Source organism: Ambystoma mexicanum, chromosome 8, assembly GCF_040938575.1.
Source record: "Ambystoma mexicanum isolate Mex_15411 chromosome 8, UKY_AmexF1_1, whole genome shotgun sequence".
Lineage (NCBI taxonomy): Eukaryota > Metazoa > Chordata > Amphibia > Caudata > Ambystomatidae > Ambystoma > Ambystoma mexicanum.
This window is the reverse complement of record NC_090929.1, coordinates 1,696,951,267-1,696,971,211: the sequence shown is the minus strand read 5'-3', so window position 1 is coordinate 1,696,971,211 and position 19,945 is coordinate 1,696,951,267. Positions and strand designations below refer to the sequence as shown.

The 19,945-nt window shown below is 45.9% G+C and overlaps 1 long non-coding RNA gene across 1 annotated transcript in view; it reads right to left on the bottom strand.

Annotated features, from left to right (window-relative positions):
* LOC138473337 (uncharacterized) overlaps positions 1-18,867 on the bottom strand; it is an 81,738-nt gene extending 62,871 nt beyond the window's left edge. The window contains exons 1-2 of the long non-coding RNA XR_011268759.1: positions 18,660-18,867; positions 6,437-6,478 (exon numbers count right to left, since the gene is read on the bottom strand). This is a non-coding gene — a long non-coding RNA (uncharacterized lncRNA). The remainder of the gene's footprint in view (positions 1-6,436; positions 6,479-18,659) is intronic.
* Positions 18,868-19,945: the final 1,078 nt, after the last annotated feature.

The window sequence follows — 19,945 nt, the reverse complement described above, 5'->3', positions numbered from 1 at the left end:
AATATTGGGGCATAATGGTATTGCGCTTGCATTACTCACTGTTTACCGATAATTATGATGTCTATCTCGAGAGCCTAGCAGTTAAGCTGCAATTATGGACAAAGATCCCATTATCCCTGTATGGAAGGCTCTCATTACTTAAAATGGTGGTGGCCCTGAAGCTGCTATATTATTTCAGTAATATCCCTATCTGGCCCGACAAGAGCTCTTCAATAGGCTGCGATCAATGGTGACTGATTTTGTGTGGGGCGCGGGTACACCACGGCTGAGATGGGAGGGGCTGGCAGAACCATATGTTCGAGAGAGACTTGCAGCGCCTGACTTTGAACTTTACTATGTTGTCGAACAGGCACAATATGCCGGCCACTGGTACTCCACTGACCCAGACCTAGTACATAAGGCCTTAGAGTCCTACAGCGCCGCCCCATCGAATATGAAATCTATAAAGCTCGGGGGCCGCCACAGTGACTCGTGTTCGTTCGACCCGGTATGCACCACGGTGGATGCATGGTCCTAAATGCTCACAAAATTGGATGTCTCGGCCCCATATTACAGGCTGCTCCCTTATGGAACTGCCCAGGATTCCCCCCAACTTATGACAATGCCATCAAGTACATGTGGGACCCGGGTGGGAGATGAATCTGGGGGACCTGTTTTCAAATTGACTATTTGTGTCACATGAGGATTTTACAGCCAAGCTGGGGGATAACCCAATTAGATCATTGCAATATTTTAGGATGCGGGCTGCAGCCCGCCGAAAATGGCCCTCGTTCCCTCCGGAACCTGAGACGTGTGTATCAGTAGAAATGATAATGCGAAGCAGGGATCCTATGAGGCTTGTCTCTAGATTATATAGAACGTGCCAATCCAACCAGAAGACAGTAAACAGGGCAAAAGAGAAATGGGACAAAGACTTGAATATAGTGATATAGGAGGGTCAGTGGACATGATGGTGTCGCTTAACGAAAGAGGTTTCTCTAAATGTAAAATTTCGATGAATACAGTTTAAGATACTGAATCGTCTACATTAAAAGTCTCCAATGAAGTCAAAACGCTTGGCGTCTACTTAGACTCCACTCTATCCCTAAAAAAACAAGTTAATTCCACAGCCTCTTCCACGGCCTATACCAACAAACTCATAACTGCCTGCAAACCTTTCTTATCCACTAACAGCTGTATTAGACTAGCCAGAGCACTGATCCTCTCGAAGTTGGATTACTGTAACACCTTCTTCCTTGGTTCATCATCACAGAATTTAAACAAACTCCAAGTTCTCCAGAACAATGCTTTAAGATCAGGCCTAAACATCCCACATTACAGCCATATCTCAACCTTCAGGAGGGACACACTCTGGTTACCCGTGCACAATAGAATCACTCTTAGGTCGCTTGTCATCATACACAAATGTCTTGTTAACACGGCCCAGAAATACCTGACAGATAAATTCTCTAGGTATCAGTCAGACAGACCTACCAGATCCAACTACCTCAACCAACTGACTATCCCAAAATACAATTTAAAAACGGCAGGAGGCTCCAGCTTCCTAGTGCTCGCGGCCAAATGCTGGAACTCCGTCCCACCATGATTTCGTATTGCCTCAATATTAGCAATACATGAAACTACAGTCACTTCAATGATACTAACCCACCTATATGCATAATCATTTGCGATTTGTATGCAATGTTCTTTCCTGTGCCTAGGATGACATATGTTTTGTGTTTACAAAAAAAAAATGGTGAAATTAATAAATTGCATTTTTTATGTCTACAAACCATCTACTCCCTTGTGTTCCGTGTAAGAGCTAACTGATACATACTATCTTAGCTCCACTGCTCCCTAAAGAAAACTACCAGAGCGTTAATGACAAGGGTAGCCTTTGACTCCATTTCTTTTTCTACAATACTCCCTCCCACCAGACATAAGAGCAGATCCGTCTTTCTGGTCCTTCAGAGCCAAGACCAAATTTTGGCTTTTCGCCCAGACTCCTATTTAGCCTCGCTAACACTCTTTCACTCAACATACGGCACATATCTGTAAATCACTGTAAATTTTGAATAGGCCTGAATCTTGTATCTTTGTAAAAAAAATTGTGTTGTATTTAATATTGAATAGGCCTGAATCTTGTATCTTTGTAAAAAGGTGTTGTTTTTCTTTGCTTGGATGATGATCTGTAACCCACCATGTACCCAGCTTTAAGCGCCCAGATACCCTTGGGTTCGGTGCGCTATAAAAGTAAATAAACTAAACTAAACTAAACATTACACGCCTGCCCGTGTCTCAAGGTTTGCACCGGATGTGAGTGGTGTGTGCATGAAGTGTGGTGGACCTAATGCGAACTCCTTTCATATGTACTGGGACTGCCCCACGACTGCCCAGTTTTGGCATGAGGTTGCGAAAATATTACACAAAATTACTCAAGTATCCCCAGTGCTCTCTCCCCCTAAATACCTTTTGGGAGATATCGGAAAGGTAAATGTGAAAATATGTGAGATTTTCTACTTGGGTTTCCTGAGAGCCAAAAAATGTATTTTGAAATATTGGAAATCAAGCGTAGCTCCCAGTACCGTTAATGGCTTCAGGAACTGACCTCTGCTAAAGAGAGGGAGGAGGGCTAAATAGCAGCGGTCATATACAGCAGCCGACCGAAGGACATTTGGGGACGTTACTGGTCTTAACTCCTGCAAACCCAAGGGGAAAGAGAGGACAATGCATAAACCCCCAAGTACATATAAAATATTACATTTGATGTCGCACCTCAGTGTTCTAGGTAAATTAACCTTCTGTATTTTGATTTTATGTACAAACATGGTCAAATGTGTAACATGTCTGCTGTCGTGTTAAATAAAGGTTTTAAGAAATGAATGGTAATGGATCTGTGACCATAAGCAAAAGGGACAATGTGGATCAGGCGGTTCTTTTGGACATTTGCATCACCCTGACAAACACAACTTATGGTACAATCAGATGCGGGAAGTGGGAATAGGAAAGTCAAACGACTCTTGTTATATTTGTTCTTTAATACCCCATGTAACTGGCACACCCAGACTGTTTATTCCCAAATAAACGCCACCTCAAATAGCACAATGTGTGGTGCATCTAGCCCTATGTAGGGTGCGTGGGTTGTTTCAGGGACATAAGGTTCAAGCAACTGTGTTAGAAGCAGACAACAGTGAATGTTTTGAGGATAACCGTCAGGAGCAGTTGCAGTGCAGAATAAGACCCCAATTACCGCTGCAAGGTGCTGTTTTTCAAAACAATAAGTAGGTCAACGGACTGATGGGATGCAGAGCAGGAGGACTGTTTGTTGTTTCTTTTGGAGGAAGTAGTAGCACATATCAATGAGACCTATTATGCAGTGTGGGGGTGATATATAAAACAACCGACCTAGATAAAGCAAGGTGAACATCTTAATAAAGTACAGATACACCATTCTCCTTGTGTTTCAGGGGCAATGGCAGCATGCCTGTTGGTACAAATGAACAAGGCAATAGAACACTTCATATTCCAGACCCCTATGGAGGAACACCAATGCTCATGGATGTTTATTGGACATGTGGGAGCTTTGCATACGTCCAGCTCCCAACATTATGGAAGTGGGTCTGTTCTCTAACAACTTTACATTCCCCTGTTCTCACTGTGCCAGATGCCCATCTCACCATAATACATGTGCCCCCCTAGTCCCACATGCACCCCCTACCTACCAGCGGGCCCGTCAATAAATGGGCTTACGCCACCATAAATGTTTGAACTATTTTTCTGAACAGAAAAGCTTAATGCCATTCCCGAACAATAACGGTTGTTCAGCAAAACAGAGACTGTTTCACCTCCCCGCTCATTCCAGAAATACAAAGTGACTACACATTTTGCGCTGGGAGTTGATACAGATCGCAAACGACAAAGAGCATGACCTCAAAGCGATCAAACAGGAATGTAGGACCATCAGATTAATGACACTGCAGAACCGCTACATAATGGATCTCCTCACTGCCATTGAGGGCGGGGTTTGCGCCAAGATAGGAAACTCTAGTTGCACCTACACCCACCCAATGATTCCGATAATAGATCCCACCCCATGATCCCGATAATGGATCCCTTACAAACATCATTGGGGCTCTAATTAATCTATGTGCTGTAATGGAAAAGGAAGTAAGGGTGGTAGAGCACGATTGGCTTACTGCAATGTTTTCATGAGTTTCTTCCCATTGTTGTCCTGTTGCTTGCCATATTTTGCTCCCGTCAGCTGGTCCTAAGGTGCTGCATGAAGACGATGTCCAAGGGAAAGACTATGATGTCCATAACTCTTAAAGCAGGTGGGGCCACTCCCCTCTTGAAACATGTGCACACACAGACAGACAAATGGAATTGTGAGATTGAACACAGAATGGCCATGTTAGAACATCCTATTGGTTCCCAAGGGACACTTTCCTATCCCCCACCCGATCCAGAGAACTATACACAGCATTGGGTATATCCTATTGGGAATGCTATTTCCTAACATGTACCACAGCATATTGTGCCATGAGTGGGGAAAACATTTGCAATGTGTATAAAGTGTGGGTGCCCAAGGATGGATTTTATAGGGAGATGGAAGCAAGTAGAGTAGTCAATGAATTAACTAATGGGGGGAATATTGTGATTCAAGTGCAATGTCACAAACATGGAAGGAGGTTCAGACTGAGCAAATTCTATTAGCAAGGAGAGCTGGTAATTTAGTGTCAGCATTGCCGCTGTTTGCTTTAACAATTCACACATGCTATTTGTAGTGCTAATTGTAGAAAGCAATAACACACTTTAGAGAGCATCATACAGTGAAATAAGGCACAGCAACAATATTGTTTATTATATTTAGAGTTTAGGTTGGATACTTAAAGGCTTTGTAACTAGCATTGGTGAATTAAGTTGTGCTTTGTTAGTATTTAGGAGAACTCAGAATGTGTTGCTTTGGAAGTTGGTGAAAGAGTGGCTGAAATGGCACGTGGAGTAAACATTAAGTAGGATAGATGTTGATGTTTTAGCAACATACGTACTGTCGGCCACATTAGCAAGAGTTCTGCCATTTTAAATTAAGTCCCGTTAGAGGTTGTATCTACTGTCAGTTAGGGTATCAGGCTGCATCTTGGAGCTTCTGTTCATTTAATTAGATTGTATTCCTCCTTCACCCCAGTGAGTTTTTAAACAGCCATGATCCCTAGCGGAAGCACCGTGCAGATAGTTGATGGTGCAAGGCCGAGCAGTCCACAGGAAATGTGAACGGAGTGCATTATATCAGTTTTGTTCCAAACAATAAGATTAGTGCAGCAGCTGTGAAACAAAAATCCTACTGAGAACAATGCCTGGTGTTCAGACGTTGCCACAGTGTTGAACTGGGTTGTGGTTTTACTGCCCAATAGGGAAGTGGCAGGTCCTTTAGAACTACATGCTTAAAGCGAAAGATAGCAAATAAATCAGAGAAATGAATCCCCAAGAGCAGTGTATCTGCTGTGTTTTTTATAAAGTCACCTAATTTCCAAGAGATATTGGGAAGGATGTGTACCAGGAACACAATATGTTTCAAAGACGGGAGCCTCAAGAGGTGTTGTCAAAGAGTACAGCTACAAGGTCAAAGAGCCGATTGGGTTTGCCAGGTTGTCTGTCTCATGAGAAAGTAGTATTGTGCTCTCTTCATTGCCACAGGGCATTGACTTCATAGTTCACACTGGCTAAGGATTGGGACTTTTAGAGGGCCATGCACAGAAAAAATGATCTGAAGTTGTTTTGACCAGTAAGAAAAGTCCATTGTTGTAGCAGGTTACCTGAATGAAATGGGCCAATCAGAACAAAGTATTGTTTGCTGACTGCACAATTAGGTCATTCACAGGGGGTTGTACTCATGTTGTCACGGATACTTAATGGACCATTGGGATAGTAAAATATAGGTGGTATTAAGATTCTGTATAGGTGATATATAATTGGACATGTGGGATTAACCTATATTGGGTACATGGTGCCAATTTAGTTCTTGTCTTTAAAAGCTGTACCTAACGTGGGCATATCAAGTGAGTTTTCAGTTCTACGGAGCTGGCTGACCCTCCTGGCTGTATGAATAAAATAAACTTGTTTTTCCTTGCAAAACGTGCACTGCTTCTTGACCCCTTGGACTGTTTTTTAATAAATCGGTTTTTGGGCCTACTGTACAAATTCCCAAACAGTTCAATAATATCTGGTGCCCCTCCCATCTCTTAGTCAGGTGTTATTCAATGTAAACATATGTGAATGTATAATAATGTCCACACATCTTCTCTTGCATATTGCCATGTCCTGCACAGGCCAAACCCAAAGTGCCTCAAAGCGGCTGTGTACACCGCTTCACTGGCACCTGCAGGGATGTCTGTGCCACACAAACGTTTACAATACTTTGCACAAATTATTATTTCTCACAGTGTGAAGATCCTGTTACCTGGTTGTTTTGTGGTTGGTGTTGGCCTTGCTGTAACCACCCCTGAAATAGAAGAATAAACGCATGTTAAATAGTCTAGTTGCTTGTTTTAGAAGGTTACAACAGCATTATTAAAAAGCACTGCACGGTGTACAGCATTCATGCTCATAAGAGCATGACGAGGGCTGGAGGAATTCTATTTGCTAGAAAGTGAATTATTGCAAAAACAACTTGATTTGTGGCACACAAAAAACTTTGATTAAGGACAACAATATTCAGTTAGGAAAAGGAATTCATTTGTGAAAAACTGTGCAAGTTGCATACATAAACCTGGCAAGAAAAATCCCATGATTAGCTGTGCTGCGTGAAAACACAACTTTCTATTATTTCTAATTCAATTTTGGTGTGGTGTGAGAGTGGGCAGTCTGTGGCAGTCCCTCTCAGTCCTGCAGTCTTTCTACTGTGACTACTGTTTTGGTGCCTTTTTCTACAAAGGCTACTGTTTGGAGCGAAGCGGAGCGGAGTGGTGTGAGAGTGGGCAGTCTGTGGCAGTCTAATGGCGGCTAGGGCAGATAGCGGCGAACCCCTGGACTCCCGACTCACCACATCTTGCCTCGATGAGGAGCCCCGTAGGTTGCGAAGCTCTTGCTCTGACATTGTCCCCTTAAACTCTTCCACAGTGACACCTCCCACAAACAAGCCCACTATACCCCAAGTTGGCATTTTAGCCATTGCAGGCTCCCTAAACCGACTGGGAGGCACGTTACAGAACCTTCCTTCTAAAAGAGCGCTGGTTGCTAAACAAACACTGCAGCCACAGATTCAAAAACAAATGCCAACGGGCTGGTTTCAGCCCACGTCCGGACTCACCTTGCCAGCTGACCTCGCCTGCACCTTGGATCAGATGGCGGGGGCCCCTGGAGAGACGCCGGAATGTGCGAGGCACCCAGGAGACCTGGAAGAAAGTAGACCTGTGGCGCCCTTGCCCCTCCTCGTGGAAGGCATGGAGGAGCCGTCCCTCGAAGGAGGGGGAGCCACCCATGCCGGGAGTTGGGGGGGCTGTGGGCGGGCAACGCTGGCACTCAAGCCACTGTCTTGGAAGGGCGAGAGTCGGCAGAGGAGCTTACCTATACCAAAGCTCCCAGCAATCAGATCTCTGACGCTCAAACCAGCGAGTCCGGGGCGGCTACGACCTTAAACTTGCTGGAAGCTGGTGCAGCCGTCCCTCAGCACCATCTGGCGGCCGCCGTAGAGAATGCGACGGCACTCGTAATTACAAGTTCACAGATTCACGATCCACCGGCATCCACACCTGCCACACAGCCTGGCCGGCCTGGTTTGACCTCACATACTGGCTCAATCCAAGCACCGGACCCCGAGGATGACCCCCAAGGATGAAGCTCGGCCACACGGCCATAATCCAGCCATTTATGAGCCTTCACCAAACTCAGAGGACCTAGAAGTTCTCCATACTTCGAATGAAGAATGGAGGAATGAAGAAAGGAAAGAGGGAGCCAGGCAAGGCCCTCCAACTCGCCAACCGCATGGCATTCCTTTCCGCATCATTACTAAAAAATGTGATCTCCCAACTGCAAACAAGAGATTATCTACAAAAAAGTCTAATAAAAAGGGCCCCTCGCCAAACCCATCTACAAGCACATGCCTAGAGAACTCTTTGAAATATCTCTTTCAAAGGCAAGCTAAAAGAAAACAAAATTGGCTAGGTGAAATTTCGGATGCTGACCTATTGGAAGCACTTCTCGAACCCTTGTTCACTCCCACAATACCTCATTCAACGAGTGAACCTAGTACTTTGGAGAAAGTCCCTCCACCAACGGCAAAAGAGCAAGGAAAAAAGCTACTAACTTCATGCCAGCAGTTCTACTATCTAATTCTGAGACACAGGAGGGCCGGGTCCAGCTAACTCCTCCAGTGTCAAAACTGGCCCCACAACCAGAGCTCTCTCTTGCGGACTCACCGCCCCATCATATTGCCCAAGCTAGCCAATATCCATCTGGAAGCCGTGTACCTCAAGCACAGACTGCCTCCATAGGTCTGTCAACAATATCTACAGGTCCAGCGCACAAAAGCAACTTTCGACCTCAGGGAACCTTAACTTTACTGAGTCAAACACATGGCCAGGGGAAGATTGATAACGTCCCTATCTGTACTATGGCTCCAGCTTCTAGTTCCATCCAAGGGGCAACTAAAAGGAAGGAACAAAACTGAGAAGCTCCTGTGGAAACACCTCCCCTGTCTGCTGCACCTCATCACAATTCCCAACAAATTCTGCGGCCGTGGCCGCCAACATCACCACCAAGATTCTCCGCTAACAGAAGATTAAGTGACGCATTTTTTAACAACCCGAAGGACACTCCTTCCAAGAAAATTTACATCATGTCCATCATGTCTTCCGTGACTAGACGACCAACGATTCTTTGAAAGATCATACATCTATCTTTGCAATGATGAACTCATTTATCTGGAAGGCTATATCAATGCATTGGAGAGACGGAGAAACGATCCAGGCACCATGCCCCACACGTGCCGGCCCGATTGCTTTGAGACCTCCAGCGACATCAGGAAAACCTTGAATCAAGGGACAACGGTGGACTCAAGCTCCCAAACAGAAGCACAAGAAAAGCTTTGGGCGGATGCCCTCCAGATGGATTGCGGGACAAGACCAAAAGCCTCCTCCAATCGCTCTGCGGGCTACATCTGCTCATCGTCAACCAGACCTCACCCACCGTTTCAGAAACCCAGGGATAACAACGTGATGTGCTTGGACGATGCGCCCTCACCTAAAGAAAACAAAGGAGCAAGGCTGACCTAGGAGAAAAAAGTAACACAAATGGCTCCTGTGGTGGCCAACAGCAACATCCTGCCTACGGAAAGCAAGACGGCCCCTACGTTCAAGCCAATTGCACCTCCACAAAAACCCAAAAAAACAGCTGAGGGCGTTCCTCAACACAAAAACCTAATACCTGTTGTGGAAGACACAAATCCAAAAGAACCCTTAAGGCAGAAGAAACCATCCAAACTCAATCCTCATTCTCCAAAGTCGATAAATGTCTTTCTCAATCACAAGGAGCTGATGGACCTAAGTCAACATCTTGACGCCAGAAGCGGTTGTCCTCCACTCTCCTAGTGAGACGCCCTTCTTCCAAACTGTCACCCGAAATCTCTCAAACTTCTTTTCATTGAGCGATCGCTTCAAAGACATGCTAAACAACCCAAGGTCTTGATCCATCAAGCACAGCGAAGATCGCTCACACCATGGCCCTCTGCCAGACCCACCAGCTCGATGGACAGTGACCAAATACACTTCGAGGGTCCTCGTGCAAAGACAAACAGAACTCTTGGACAAGGCTGCCAATAACACCTATATTCAGCACAGGCAATCTCACCATGATAACTACGCACAATCGAGATCCTCTTATAAAACTCACCAGCAGAAGCCATCTAACCAAGAGCATCATAAGCACAGGCTGAGCCCTTCCTTCAAACTGCGCCAACGCACAGGCAACCAAAAATACTTAGTGCTAAATAGACGCACAGTGATGAACTTGATTCATAGCATCTCAGCTTTAAGAGAAATTAAATCAGAAGACTTCAAAACAGTGGAACCATCCCATGAAGGGCAAAAGGCCTTCTGTTTTTTCTACACTACATCTGATGGAGTGGACACTCTGCTGGCAAAGGCAAAGGACGTGATGTACAAACAAGGATTCAAATTAAAACGTCTCAAACCAGACAGAAATGAACACACAGACCTCAAGGACCGAGGCATGGACACTACACAACCCGCCTCACAAAATCTTGAATCGTTGCCAAGAGAAGGGCCACACTCAGGGTCCTCGTCAGGCAATAGATCGGCCGCAGCTCTGTCATCTTCCTAAAGGAAAGACCCAACACCCCACTCAATAAGTCACCCAATACCTACCAGGGTACCAGTGGAGGAAAAGAAGGTGGCCCCTTGCAGACCACATCTTCAGTCCCAAACATGGTCATGGGTCCCGAAAGCCCTTTCAACTCGCCTTCACAAATAGCCACCATCACATGCCTCTACTTCTACAGATCCTCAGTTACTTTCCTCAGCCAGCTGGAATACATGGGGGTTCCTTCACCTAACAACCCCAGACGACATCAACCTAGGGGGATACGACATTCTGTGTTTACAAGAGCTGTGGCTGAAACCAAAACCAACGCTTGATGGGTTTGAAATTGCTTTCTCAGAGGCACTGACGGGGGGAAAAAGGCAGGCCTTCTTCGGGATTGATGATTGCAATTCGGATGGGCAGCGGCTTACAAATAATTAAGACCAGCTTGAAGTCCCCTCTCGTCCTTGCAGTCCTCATCTCATGGCTTCACAAAAAGGTTGGCGCAGAATCTTTTACGCACACATACCTGCTGGTTATGACCATCTAGTAACAAGTACACTGGACTCTGTATACTTAGAGCTGGGAGCTTGCGAGGTCATTATTTGTGGAGACCTTAACATCAAATGCTCTATGTATCCACCAGATCATACAGAGTCTTCACCCTACCAAGCTTGCCTATGGGGAAAGGAGTGGTCTAAGCTAACGACACCAAGACAACTTTGCAATACGGCAACTACGCTACCCGATACTACCAATACACCAACGTGGAAGCGTGGGCTGGCTTACTCCGCCATTGATTACATCTTTGCCTCGCAGCTTCTTCTTGCTCGGTTGACCGAATTCAGTGTTCAACAGACAACTCAAAGCGATCACAACCTTCTGTTTATAAAATGGTCATCAGTAAAACCACCGAACAGCCACTGCCTGGGAGTAGTCGAACCGGAATGCAAGGGAAACCGGGTAAGGGTCACCCGGCAAACAGCCGAGACATCACAGTCTCTTATGGAAGCAGTGGAAACTACCTTGAAGTGGACTATAGACCACTCCTGGAACCCTACAGATCCGTCACTACAGGTGCAAACGATCCCAACTCGGAACCACTGTGTCATACGCACACATTCAACGCCTTGTTGGTGGCGAAGCGTAACATGCTTCACAGAGCCAAAAGAACTGCTGCACGACACAACACGGCTACCAACAGAACCTATGCAAATGAGGCGATATGAAATTATAAAAACTGGTTAAGATCATATCGGCTCGCTCTCTACCAAAAAGACTCCGAGGCCATGTTGGAGCAAATCAAGAACAGTAACTTTAGAGACTTCGGGAAGCTGATTAACCCACAGAGCAAAGCCACAGAATCAGTGCTGTCAAACAGTATTCCTGAGTCAACATGGATACATTTTTATTCAACACTGTTTAGCTCCCCAGACGCGCTTCCTCTAGCTGGTCCGCCAGCGGCATCTGTTGCCTGGGTTGAACTCCATGAGCAAACGGACATATTACAATCGATAACCAAGTTGAAGAATTCAAGGGCACCACAGCCTCTCCAACGCAAACTTAAAATCTGCTCCAGAAGACTGGGCAAATCTATTAAGCTTGATCTTCAAAAGATGCTCGACACACAGCAGGATCCTGCCTACTTGGACTTCAGCTGTGATCATTCCGATATTCAAAAAAGGAAGAAAAGACGACCCAAGGAATTATCGCCGAGTGGCACTACTTGATGTCATAGGGAAGGTTTATGGCTCGTTACTCCTGGAACACTTCAATTCATGGGTAAAAAAATAAATTGCCCTGCGATGACCCTCTACAATCCGGGTTTAAAAAAGGAATAGGAACCAGCATCAACATCTTCCTATTGAGCAAAGGTCCTGGAAGGGAATCAGAAACTATACCTGGCATTCATAGACCTTACTCAGGCCTTTGACTTAGTTAATAGGAGACTGGAATTGCCCACCGGAGATCCTGGGCCTGCTACAAGCCTTACATGCCTCCACCACCGTCCAGGTCCGGCTGAACTCAAGGGGGCTGCTTTCTGCAGTGATATGAACCACCCGAGGGGTCAAGCAGGGCTTCCCTCTCGCCCTGGACCTATTCCTGGCGTATATTGGGTACTATAAAGAAACAAATGCCGAGACACAATCTTTTCCCCCAGTAATGGGCAACATGAAAGTTCCAAGACTCCTGTACGCTGATGATCTCATACAACTTGACCAGACACCAATTGGTTTACAACGCCAGCTGGCCGCCTTAACTAAATACACTGAAGACAACGATCTGGAAGTTAACAAACAAAAAACGAAGATCATGGTCTTTGAAAAAAGGAGTAGAAAAAGATGCAACCCCTCATGGTTTTCGGCTGGAGAAAAAGTGGAGCAGGTCTCAGAATTCAAATATCTCGGGGTGCTGATCGACTCTACAAGCAAAGATGTAGCAATGCAATTACATCTCCACGCTAAAATGAGGAATCTCATCTCACAGGCCAAAGTCTTAGACAGGAGATATGGCCGTTTCTCTCTGATGCCCCTACTCAAATTCTATCGGGGGAAAGTGATCCCTACAATCACCTATGGAACAGATGCCATGCACTCTCTGCCTGACAATTTATGGCCCAGATTAGAGAGCCTTTTCTGGCGTTCAGTCCTGAACCTTCTGACTTCTACACCTTTAGCACTGATCAGACGGAAACTTTCTCGTCCTTGGCGTCAATAGCAATGAGAGCTTCTATTATGCTATACCGGAAGATCAAGCACCCATCCTCTCCTATGATTTTCTCCATGGTACAAGAGGAGATGAACACAGGCAAATGCAAATTGCTGACCACCTGGGAGACTAAATGCAAACTACATCTAGAAGTCTATGGCAGCTCCACTGAAGAACTGGTGTGTAATCCTGCAAAAACCAAAAGCCACTTAGATGAAATGGACTGGATAAATACGTTAGAGAAGGCAGCTGCTTATAAATTGACCCAGCATCTGCCCTCAATGGCCAGAAAATTGAACGAAGTTCAACCATTTAAAACACGATCGACACTTCTTCGTGCCAGGCTTAATCTATTGCCCAGAAATGAAATCCTGCACATAAGACACCTCACCGCGAAAAACAGCTGCCGCTTTTGCAAAGCTAAACAAACCATCAAAACGCTCCGGCATCTTCTCCTATCATGCCCAGGTACATCTCCACACAGAACTCCCTATTTTCTTCATCAATTGGAGAAAGCTTTCTTGACAGACGAAGCTCTCTAGTGGGAACGATTAATAGGGGGCCTCAGACCTTCATGGACGATAGCAGCTACCAGAATCTTGGACTTAATCTTTAAAGACAAAGCAACGCAGCCCTTGGCAGAATATTTAGAGTCCACATAATATTTTCGAAGGGGCTGTTCTATCTCTTTTCTTCAATTTCTGATTTATCGTGCTGAAACTACTGAATTTTTCACTTCTTTCTGTCTTTCTTCTTGCCTTTTACCTTCGCTCTGCTTTTTTGTTTCGTCTTCTTCATTGTTTTTTTATTTTATTGATTCTATACCTATCTTGTAAAAATCACTTCGGTGATTAAAACTCGTAATAAAAAAAAAATATCAATTTGTCTTTTCTTTCACAGACAAAATACATTTTAAATATCCGTAGTCCTACGTCTAAATGCAGCTTGCTTGTTTTAAAAAAAGTTCCGTTACCACTTCTATTTATCCAAAATATTCCAAGAACAGTTGTTCGGTTTATCAAGTAAGACAATAAACACCATTTATATTTTAGAAAATTAATTTTCCACAAAACATACGCAAAGCACTGAGCTACAATGATTACAAAATTATGTTTTCAAGAAAACATTTCCAGTAGTTGAAAGTCCACAATTCTGACTATAAATAAGACACATGCAACCAACCTTCAATTTCTTTAAAAATCGAAACATGCTTAATATCAGTAACATTCACTGTTTTTGTTTGTGGCAGGAGAACTACCAGGAGTTTGGTGCGATACAGCAACAGCTCCACACTGAGTATGCAAAGTGGGTTCAATCATATTGGATATGTTTTAAAATATAAAATTACACGAGGGGAGCAAAGGTTAGCGCAAGACATCATCCTATTCATTGGGCAAGATTTGGCAGAATGTTAAGCAATACAGGTCTGACCTGTGACACAGTGATCAGTGAGTATGTCACTCTTTAACTTTCCATTTTAAAAATGTTATTTAAAGTTTATAACATTTCAATACAAGTCATACAACCAAACTGGGATCAAGAACCATTGTGAAGGAGGAACGAACGAAAAAGAGAAAAGAAAGAAAGGAAAGAAAGGAAAGAAAGGTTATATATGATCAACAAAAAACTCCCATTAATGAGCAGATCCAGACAGGAGATTACTCCAGGTCCAACTGCAAAAATCTCATGTAAATGTCTTCAAAAAACGTGCTTCTCTTTTGATACCTCAGGGTAACCCTCTCAATGTGGGAAAGTGAATACATGTCCTCAAGCCACACACATGCAATAGGAACGTTGGATTTCCAGTCTCTTAAATTAATCTTTTTGACCACCAAAGAAGCCCTGAAAAGCCAACACTCTTGTGAGTATGATAAATCCTTCACCTTGGAATCTTCTCCCAGAATCACTCCTTACCTTTCTAGTGTGACTGCTTTTGCCCTTCTGATCTCTCCCTAATGTGCTGCAGGGGAGGTCCCTGGTTTTCCTAAACAGTTCTGGCATGCAGTTGGACACTCCCAGAATCTGCAGTGCAGGAAGCCCTCACTGCATGCTCAGGAAGTGGGAACCAGTCTCGCCGCTCTGCGAGGGTGTTCGGCCCCCACTCTGCTCATGTCCCACTGAGCCGCCTTGAGGCACCTGGCAAGTGCTGGCAAGGTAACCCTGGCTACAAAGCATCTGTCCGCTCAAATGCCCGCTCAGATGGCCCCTGCTGTAGCTATGTAGGGGCCTCCGGGAGGTGTGCAGTCATTTGCTGTCCCTCCTCAGCATTGGCTGATGGCTCAGATGAACAGGTTAAACAAACCAATAAGACCTAACTATGTCGAATGAGCCCCAACCCCCACTCCCCCCCCACATCTCTCACAAGGCATAATTTCTTAGTTAATGAATTTGGACGTAGGAATCTAACTACTTTGGTTGCTTCACATAAATCAAAACCCATTTTGAGTCTTGGGGGAGTTAACACGAAGGTACTGTTGCAGAAATGTGTGGACTACATGAGCGAGGGAAGCATGAGCAGTGAGCAGAGAGCCGGGCAACTGCTCTGTTCAATTCTATGGGAATCAGAGGTCCGAGGACATTTGCCCTGGGCTTCACTGTTCTGCTTGAGGACTCACTGGACTCCCCTCCTTCCTTAGGCAGTAGCCAGGGAGGAAGCTTTTCAGTGATGACACCTAGAGGTGGAACCGGGAACCAAAAGAGGCCCTGCAAATAATGTTCAAAGTGGTCTCATATTACCCATTTTCAATGCACCCAACCCTTTTCCTATGAGAACATTTGGGAATATCACACACAAGAGGCCCAGGGTGCTGGGGTCTACCAGGACCTTTCCAGAGTTCCCTATAGGCCAGTGCAGCTCTGATGACATCTGCATGTGTGTTAGTACAAGCAGGGAAGATCGATCGGCTCCCTTTTCTTTTGCCATGTCCTTTCTATGTATCACAAAGGAGGAAACATTTAGATATGTGTTAAGACCCACTGGCATTAAGGCAGGACGAGGGAGAGTTATTCTGTTTCCTATCGCTCCCATATGGACAGACTCCATTAGCCAAGTATTGTCCTGCTGAGTGTGTAATGAAAAGTGGCCTAACATAGTATATACTTCTCTGCTTAGGTCACCTTGGTCTTCTTTGGCTGATTTCTGGCTATAAGTGGGAGTCATTACATAGCTTTTTGTTCAAGAAATCTGGTGTTATATTATTCTTTCTTATCTTGTGATTATACCGGTATCCATTATTAATATTCTGCTTTCTTTTATGAAGATGTCTTTAATTGTTCGAAATAAAGATTATCTGAGTGACTTACTGCCTTGAAGTCCACGCTCACAGGACTGCCCCCACCACATCAAGAGCAAGACATAGAAAGGTATCATTCCTGCACTGCCCTCATCTGCCACTGTCCGGCACTGCCTGGCCACACTCCTCCACATCTGTGTCAAAAACCCTCAAAGGTACCTGCTGAAGACATCCAGAGGTTTCCCTTCAATCAACATGCGCTCATCCTCATGGCCCTCGAAGACACTACCGTCCGAGACACGTGTCTCAAAACACTTAGCACAACAGCTGATAGCAAGCCCTCCACCAGGGCTAACCCAATCCATGAGTTTCCTAGAACTCTGCAGAATTCAGGATCAGCAGGAGAAATAATCACACATTAGAACAGTGGCGTACCAAGAAAAGTTGGGGGAGAGGGGGCGCAAGCTGCCCCCCTAGAGGCTCTTTTGGGAGCCTCACCAGTACATTTGTCAGTGGAAACCTCTCCCGTTCGGCACCTCAATGAGGGTGGCCAAAGAGAAAGGTGTCCTGCTGGCAGGACAATGTCCTAAGGAACTCCGGGCAGCAGAGGGGCTCTTACGTTGCTCTGTGTAAACAGATCATTAGAACTGAAGGGAGGGGAAGGGGGCTCTATTGGCAGGGACTTTTGTCCCTTTAGAAATGGGAATGGGAGGGAGTGATCAGCAGTGAGAAGGGTACATAATGCTGCAGGCTTTCGGAAATAATGACTATGGGCCCCATTACAACCCGGCGGTAGCCGTGCCGGTACAAACGGCAGGCTGCCGCCGGAGTTGTGTTTTTTTTTCAGCGCCTGGCTTTAGGGAATCACCGGGGCATTACAGCCCTGGCGGTCCGTGAAGCCAGGCGCCAGAAAATGTTACTCCCCATTCCCATTTGAGTCCCAGAGGACTCAGTGAGAATGAGGAGGACGGAAGCATCGGCACCGTGTGCAATAGTGCTGATGCTTCCGTCAAAGTCTGTGAGCGGCTGCCGTCCCGCCCGCCAGCGTGACCTGGCGGGCAGGACAGCAGCCACTCACAGAACTCGGAGTGTGCTGGTCTGGTAACAACGGTGCCGGTAAGCATTCAGGCACCGTTGTTACCAGACCGGCACACTCATAATGAGGCCCTATGGCTTAAAAACCCACGGGGGGGGGGTTGTTAGGCTCACATTAATGTGCATGATGCTATTGTAACTTTGCATGTAGGATTGGGAGAATAAAACTAAAGCCATACTCCTATTGCTCAACATATTTCTATGACAATGTGTATAGTGTATAGTTAGTTTACTATGAAAGGGTGGTTTATTATTTAATGCGGATTGCTTTCAAGGCATTGCTATAAAGTATGATTTAAGCACATGAAATGCAAAGAAAAACTTTAATAAATGTATATCAACTAAATTTGGGAAGATGTGCTCAGTTACTTAAATTGACCACATCCCGGTTTCACCATTTAACCGAAGTGTGTGATCCTGGGCAGATAATTTAATCGCACTGTGTCTTATCTGCAGCTCTGTAAGTGAGTCACTTCATAACTTATGTTAATATATCATTCTGTTTTGTATCCCCTTTTTTATTTAACAAGTAAATTGTGTTTCAAAGCGCCCATGGGGCAATGGGGAGGGAACATGGAACAAAAGGCAGATATATTAGCAATGAAGAGAAAGAAAGGTGCGGTCCTACTAGGCCTTGTGAATATTCAGAACGTGCAAGTGCATGGAGAAAGAAAGGATGAGGGAGAGGGTTAAGTGCTAGGAAATTCACATAGGGAAGTGCTAGGAAGTAAGTTGCAGGCAACTGTTAAGTGCCTGGCAGAGATCTCTTGGTAAAAGTGGTCAGCTTCCAGTACAATAAGTGCATGCCTGTGAGACAGCACAGGTCAGTGGGCGCAACGGCAAGCGCTGGGAGTGGGTGGGGACAGCAGGTGACTGGGGGTGGAAGGCCAGGACACAGAAGGACACATAAGTGCCCTGGTTACCAATCTCAGCGAGTGTGAGGTTTAGCAAGGGAGGTAGGGGTGAAGGAAGAGGTGAAAATGAAAGTCTGCAAGAACTTCCAGAATTTGAGGAGATCCGGCTCAAGACGAGAGGAAGGGGGAGGCTGTTCCAGAGGAAGGAGCCAGCTGAGGAAAGAGATCCGCCACCACCCCGCTGTTTGGAGAAGCGCTTGACACGCAGAGAGTTGGTGCCAAAGGAGCGTAGAGATCTGGAGGAGTGTATTTGGTGTAAGCCATTTGTAGATAGAGTGGTGCACAGCCCCAGACAGGATGATGCAGAGGGATTTTAATTTGATCTTTGCTCTATATCCCCTTCTCAAGATTACCCCTGTACCCCTTACAGTGACTACTGTACTCTAGGCCCAAGCCCGCTCACCTCCATACTTACTGCAGTTTGCTTGTGCAGGGCGAGGAGGGAGTGTTTTTTTTAATGCTGCACCGCAGGCTTTTCTTGTGCATGGGCGGCCATGTCTCGCCCGCCCGCCCGCGCTCCGTCCTTCTTCGTGGGACACCAACCTGTGACGCAGCTCGCTTTCTTTCTGTTTGCCGCTTCCCTGTTGTACTTTTGAATTGTGTTTGTCTTTTGCCCGCGCTCTCCTCAGTGGCGTCTGCGCATGTCAGGTGGAGCAAGGTTTTTCTGCTGCGTCACAGCTCTTTCTAGGCGGCAGCCAGTCACGCTCTCTGAGGGAGAAATCCCCGGGGCCGGGGCCTCCTCGCCTAGCACCGTGACTGGAAATCTCCAAGACTACAGCTTAGACTTCCGAGAAGGTGAGTAAGTAAAGGCCTTTATTTCTCGGCACCCCCACCCTCCGAGAAGGACGTGGCCTGCACGGGGGGGGTCCCTCTGGGGAATCTGATACCGAACCTCGGTCCGAGGTGGTTTGGCCTCGGTGACGGCTACCGGGGAGAGGTGGCACAGCACTGTTCCTGAGGACGGTTCGCCTCGTAGTGGAATTTCCCCAATGCCATCTCGATCCATGCACCAGACACCCTCCCAAGGGCCTCAAGAGCTCTGACGCAGCATCTTCCTGAAGGGTGTTGCACGGCCTCCATTAAGGGGCACCGTGCCTCTACAGTGGCCCTATCAGGCTTTGGCTCGTCACAACGCATCTCCTGTGTCCTGGCGACTCTAGACAAAGCTGGCACCCCTGCCTCCCCACATAAGGGCTCCTTCCGTTCCCTCTTGGCCTAGAAACACTTGTGTACAGGCGTGTTATAAATGCTATATCATGCTATATCATATCCTATCATATCTTCTGGTGTATGGGTCCCCCAGTGTGAGGTGCTTGCAGTGCCTGCCTGCACCTAGGCTCCTTGAGGCCACCCTGGGTGCCCTGCCTCATGGTCATTCTTCGAGGGAGGACTGCTTTTTCGAAATGAAGCCATGCTAACTACTGCCTATAGAAGGAGTAATACGGTTCTATCCTCATTACGAGTTTGGCGGTAAGTGGTAAAGTTGGCAGTAACTCTGTTACAGCCAACTTTACCACTATGCCAAATTACGAGTTTGGACATGGAGTGGAGGATTGGCCTCCAGTAGACTCCTGGAGGTAAATACTCTCAACTCACTTCCGAACAATCAGCATTATTACCGCAGCGGAAATTCCACTGCAGTGATTTTGTGAGAAAAACCCTATCGAGTCCAATGGATTCAAATTAAATGTGGAATTACAC